Here is a 6,107-nt window from a genome sequence, read left to right as displayed (position 1 = left end):
AACAATAACTGTGAGAAACATAAAATATTGTTTTTGTCCTTCAACTGTAATGACCATATGGAGACACGTTTTGCATTAGAGTCAGCAGTTGTACATCCTAGTTAATAACAGCTCTTGCTATTTTTTACTGTTTACAGCACAAATGCAGCCCTTTATGGGGGAGGTGAGGGGAATGGATTTAATCTGCAGGATCTTTGCAATGATTTGTAAGAGAGATGCTGTGCCCACACTCCTCTGTGATTCAGTAGCAGCTATAATTACTCAGTATTCTGGACAGCTCTCTTACAAGATGTCAATTTATGTGTAATTGGAGCAAACACTGCAGCTGGGGACGTCTTGGGCCTCTCCCTCTGCACACACACACGAGCAGTTTACTTAGATTTGCAAAGAAAATATTTTACAAGGCGATTGAGCAAGGTCTTGCACTCGAAGCAGGGCTGCTGGAGGGCTGGCAGCTCAGTTGGCTGCCAAGGGGATGCTGGCTACATGGGCACCTCGCTCCACTGTCTGCTGATGAGCTTATAGAGTGAAAAAAGACCTCTCAAACCATGGCCGTCCCCCAGCAGGACTCTGCTCCACACCCCAGGGTGGCCAGGAGCTGAGGCCAAGCAGCTTCATCATGGGGACGGGTGATTCTGCACCGGGGTCCAACCTGGAGCCCATTTCATGCCTTCCCATCTGAGTCCGAGCAGGGATGCGGCTTGTACCAGAGCTTCTCTGCGAAGCCGTTGGGAATGCAGCACCATGGGGGGAAGGTAAGACACATAACAACAGGAGATGCCACTGCCTGTCCCCCCTCCCAAAACACCCTGCCCACAAGATGCAGCAGGAGCAGAAAAATGCCCATGAGGAGTCTGGGCTGCTGCGGAGCAGGCAGCAGAGCCTGCAAGATCTAGAGAGAGATGTGCCGGAGCTCAGATGCATCTGGCTCTCCATGCAAAGCATTAATAAAGTTCCTCCCGGGGCAGAACACAGTTTCAGACACAATGCTTCCCCTTCAGCACCGAATCCAGGGCCGGTGTCGGCCCCGTGCGGATTTATGGCTCCCCATGCTCGTAAATGTCCGCACTGCGTGTGATGGATGCGGGCCCTGGGACGCACTCCCCTCAACTTTGGGAGATTTCTTTATTTTTTCTCATCTTTTACAACAGTCATAAACCAGCTGCTGATTAGTGACGGGTCTTAAAACTTTAGGCAAAAGCTGTTGAAATCAGCTTTAAGTGCTAAGCTTCTCCGAAAGCAGAACGGCTTAGCGTTTTCATTCTGAGGTCACATCTGTGGCGTGCGGCCCTCCGAGCCACAGCCATTGCAGCGTCGGGTTTGGGGTCAGGGCCCAGCCTGGCCCTGCGCCGCCCTTCCTGGTGGCACAAAAGCAGCAGATGTCCCCTGACAGGACCACGCCAGTGGCCCACGTCCCCTGCTGGGCAGAGCCCACTCTCCCCTTGGACCTGGGGAGAGAAGGGGACACAGGACAGTCCTCGCTGTGCCCAGGACACACGAGGGCTGGCGGAGGCTGCTGTTCCTGGATGTGCCCGCTGAGTGAGCGGACTGCCTGCGTCACGCTTCCTCGCTGAGCACGGTCATCCGCAGAGGCCACAGCTTTGATTTCTGTTGACACAGAACACGGCTTCACCTTCTGGGGAGGAAATTTTGTTCTGGTGCCTCTCCCCAAAAGGTGAAGCCGTGCTCACGTCCCTGGCTCCCTCCCATCTTCCAGCACCGTGGTGAGTCCTCAGCCTCCACCCCAGCCTCCATTCCCCGGTGCTGACCTTGGCCTGGCTGTGCCCCCCTGGGCGAGCTGCCACAGCACCTTTAAACCTGGCTCAGGTTGTGCCCCTCCACCTCCTTGGCTCAAAGGGCTGTGAGAACAGACAGTGAGAACACTCCGCATCCTTAAAGGTAGCAGAGGGGTGTTGGATGGAAGAAAGGAGGGATCAATGGATTGGCAGGTTGGGGAACAGAGGGTGGGAGGGAAGGACAGACTGACTCCAGCTTTTTTCACCATCTAGAGAGCAAGCGTGGAATTTCAGGTCCTTTAGGTGATAGCTGGTGACAGTTTCACCACCTGCCTGTCCCACCTCCTTCCCAGCAGGCGTTCCAGCTGGGCACTGCAGCCCAAGGGAACGGTGCCCGTGCTCAGCAGGTCCCGGAGCCTCTCCTGCAGGACGGCTGCAGACCATCTGTCCATCCAGGGGCTGGGCACGTTCCCTCCCTGTCTGCTGCTTCTCTCGGGAACAGAAGTTAGTGAAGATTTATCACAGCACTAAACCTCAAATTGAGCACATTTGAAAGAAGAACAATTTATTCATCAAAAATATGGCTTCATTTTATCTGCAATTATTCTCAAGTTAAGGCCTCATTCAGCAAGCAGTTGGCTGAATAAACAGCAACTTTTTATGTCTAAACCATCTCATTTTGACATTCCATTGGAAAAATAAATACAGGAGGACGTAACCTACCCAGACAACTTTTTGAAAGTTCCCTGGCTCTTTTTTTCTGTCAGAAAATGGTGGGATTGGGAATGTAGGGTGGGGCAGCTGTTGCTTATGGTCTTGATTATGACCAGTACGGAAGAACTGGCTGGGCATCTACATAAGTGATATCCTGCGGGGGTCAGCGGTCACAGACTGCACGGCTCACTGGTTTTGACATTAAAACAAAGAAAGCATCCTGAAAAAAAAGACAGTTGGCTGCACAAACACAAACTTAAACTCATGGGGATGCTTTACCACCAGCAAGAGTCCCTTGGGAAAACATCTTAAGGAAAAAATCAATCAATCAATCAATCAATAAAAGTTACTAAATGAGAATATATTAGGTGCACAGCAGCTAAACATCTTGATGCAGAGAAACCACAGGAAAACAGTAAAAGACCAATATTGCTGCATCAGGAGCACTTTAGTGTCCTGAAAATCAAAAAGGAATCCTATAAAAATGGGAATGAGAGTAGAAGGATGACTGTAAAGGGACAGCACAAGCATGTGAGGGTAGAATGAGAAAGGCTAAGGAGTTAAATGAGTGACAGATAGCAAGGAGCATAGTAAGCAGCAAAAGAAGTTCCAGAAATACAGTGGAAGTATAATGGAGAGAAAAGAGAGCTGACACTCATGTGTTGTAATGGAGAAGGTAATCAAAGTATACAGGGAGGACTGAAGCAAGCAGTGCCTTCCTCGCCACGGTTCTGCAGTATAAGGCTATGACTAGTGTCTTGGGCAATTAACACTAACGAGGGCACAGAAGCTGAGGCCAGTATGAGGAAGGAAGCAGTTGCAGGATGCTGCAATAAGCCCAATCTGTATGAGTAGTCAGGGATCTGGAAAAAATTACCCTGGAAAATGTAAGCAACCTCTGAACTGTTAGCACTAGTCTGTGACAAATTTGGAAGGCTTGATCCAAGAGAAGTGCAAGAGTCAAACATAGCATCTATGTGGAGACAAAGAAAAAAAATGAAAGAGAGAGAGAGGGAGGATTAAGAAATGGGAAGTTACAGATCAATCCACCCGGCCTTCATTTCCTTGAAAGATTTTGTAACAAGATATTGAACAATCCATTTGTAAACACCTAGAGGACAATGGTGTGGGAAAAAATAATAATAATAAAAAACAGCCACACTGTCTTAGGAAGAAAGAATCATGTCGAGGTGATCTCATTTCCCTCTTAGCCAGAGTCTAGTGGAGAAGGGGATGCCATGGATGTGATGTAACATAGGCAAAGTGACCAGTGCTGTCCTGGGTGGGAAAGGTTATAGGGAGGGTGCTACCAAAGCCACCAGGGAATCCCAGCCACCCAGCGGTGCCACATGCCCAGCTTCCCTTGGGAAGAAGGAAGGGGTCAGACACTGGGAAGAAGGCAAATCATCCCAGGATGTGGCTGATGGAGCTGCTTTCACCCACCGGATCTTCTGAAGGATGCAGCAAATGAGAGCATGTGGAGGGTGCCAGGAAGGTGATGACCAGCCCTGCTGACCCCTGCTCAGCCCTGCATCTTTCCTTCAAGCAAGGGGGAACCCTGCCTGAAGGGTGGCCACCCCTTTGGTCCTCCAGCTCCTTCAAAACATCTGTGAAATAAAGCAATATCTGTTAGCAGGACATTTCAGGTGATGGGAAATGGATGGCCTATTAAATACATATTCAGATGAAAAGAATTATGGCTCATGCTCTACATTAAAAATCCTATTCTCCCTCTAGCCCCATTTCTAAGCCTCCAGGAAGGGCAGCGACCGGTCAGGTCCAGCAGCTGTAGCTGCTGTCTCAAGCCCCCATTAGCCACCTCACTGCAAAGAGGGGTGATACTCCGTGACGGAGCTCCCAGTTCAAACCAGTAAAGCACAAAACAACAGGAAGCATCTGCCTCCCCAGGGGGCAGAGGGGTGAGCTTCAGCCTCCTTACCTGGGCAGACCTTTTCCATACAGTACCCCAAAAAGCTCCTCTCTGGGCAGCCCTGCTGCTTCCCAGCCAATGACAAGTGGTTGAATACACCCTACGACATTTGCTTCCCCATTTCTTCAGGCACTGCCAAGACATGAAAAAAAAAATCCCCATTCTCAGAATAAAATATTGCAGAAAATCAAAGTGACACAATCTTGGAGTTCAGCACTGTGGTTGCAGCCCCTCTGCCTGAAGATGCTTGACAGGTTGGACCAGGAAGAAGGTGTGATGCTGCAATGTTTTATTGGAGGAAAAAAAAAAAAAGAAAAAAAAAAAAAAAGGCAGCTTTTATTTTTAGAATTTTAGCAGCCAAATTGTTGTCAGGCCGTCTGTGCTCTGCTGAGCAACACTGCAGCGTTGGGCACAGCCAAGACAAGTATTCTCACAGAGCAAAATGTCATGATAAAACCAGGTTTAATCAGAATCCCAGCACCCTTCAGAGAAAAATGCCAAATTTTGGACAATTTATCTATTGTTTATCATCAGGCAGGGAAATGTGGCTCTGGGCCTGGCTTGCTGTGTCTGGGGGCTCACCAAGTTCCCCACCAATGCCCTCTGGTGGGGCTGTGCAACCAAGAGGAAGTCTGGGGGATTCATTCTTCTTTTCCACCACCCCACAACATCCACCACCACCACCTTTGTCCTTCACCACAGCTGTCAACACTGTCAGTGCTCTGCAGCTGGACTCACTCCTCTATGTCCATGTACTTGTTCCCCAGTTGAGTGCTGGGAAGCCCAGAAATGAATGCAGCACTACAGATCCCATCTTTCTTGTCTTTTAAAAAACCAAAACCATGGATCTCCAATACACACAACGGACTGCAGGAGCTGTGCCTGTCCTAGAGAAGCTCTCACCCACAACTGTGCTCACCTCTGCAGCTTGTCAGCCTGGGCCAGCCCAGCGGTGCCCCACATGCACTGGCAAGGGGCAGGCAGCAAGCACTGGCCGCGCAGCACCAGCCAGAAGCTGCTGTGCTGGCACATGGTGGAGGTTTTTCAGAGCCCGTCCTTGACACTGACTCCCAGGCACATCCAGTGAGAATTTATTGCTTCAGACCCCTCGTAAATGCCAAGTCATCATGTGATGGATGGGCTGGGCACTCCTCCCGGGATGCTTTTTGCAACAGCTCCAGCAGCTGTTCCCAGGAGAAGCAATGTAATGCCATTCGGATGCTGTTCAGACAGGGACGAGGCACACAGAGCAGGGCCTGGGAAGGGGGCAGCCCTGCGTCAGCCAGAGCAACTGGTCCCCAGGGGCAGGGATGATGGGCCTGCCTCGGTGCTGCTGGGCACAGCTCCACACAACATCCCTGCCACCCCCAGCCCTCTGACACGCACGCTCCCCAGTAAACTCCCAGCACACATGGATGCACACACAGGAACGCACACACAGGTGCACAGTCCTGCGTGTGCTCACGCCTGCTCCCCCACACCTCCATCCCGTGCACGTAAAGACACCAGGGGAGCTGGCAGACAACGTGCTTCGGAAGAAGGATTGCTTGGAGAAACTTGGCCCTGATCGCTGCCGTGCCCCGCGAGCAGAAACGAAGCCGAGTTCCTCCAATCCAGCTCCCCTCTCCCCTCGGCTCGGCTCGGCACGGCACGGCTCGGCTACAGCTCCGCACGGCTCGGCTACGGCTCGGCTCAGCGCGGCTCGGCACGGCTCGGCACGGCTCGGC

At 51.1% G+C, this 6,107-nt stretch overlaps 1 long non-coding RNA gene across 1 annotated transcript in view; it reads right to left on the bottom strand.

Moving 5' to 3' along the window:
• Positions 1–1,773: 1,773 nt before the first annotated feature.
• The window catches only part of LOC118175002, a 10,641-nt gene continuing 6,307 nt past the window's right edge, over positions 1,774–6,107 (bottom strand). Inside the window, exon 3 of the long non-coding RNA XR_004754842.1 lies at positions 1,774–1,789. This is a non-coding gene — a long non-coding RNA (uncharacterized LOC118175002). The remainder of the gene's footprint in view (positions 1,790–6,107) is intronic.

The sequence above is a fragment of the Oxyura jamaicensis genome, chromosome 15, assembly GCF_011077185.1.
Source record: "Oxyura jamaicensis isolate SHBP4307 breed ruddy duck chromosome 15, BPBGC_Ojam_1.0, whole genome shotgun sequence".
Taxonomy (NCBI): Eukaryota; Metazoa; Chordata; class Aves; order Anseriformes; family Anatidae; genus Oxyura; species Oxyura jamaicensis.
Note: the sequence above shows the minus strand (reverse complement) of the source record. Positions and strands in the feature narration are given on the sequence as shown.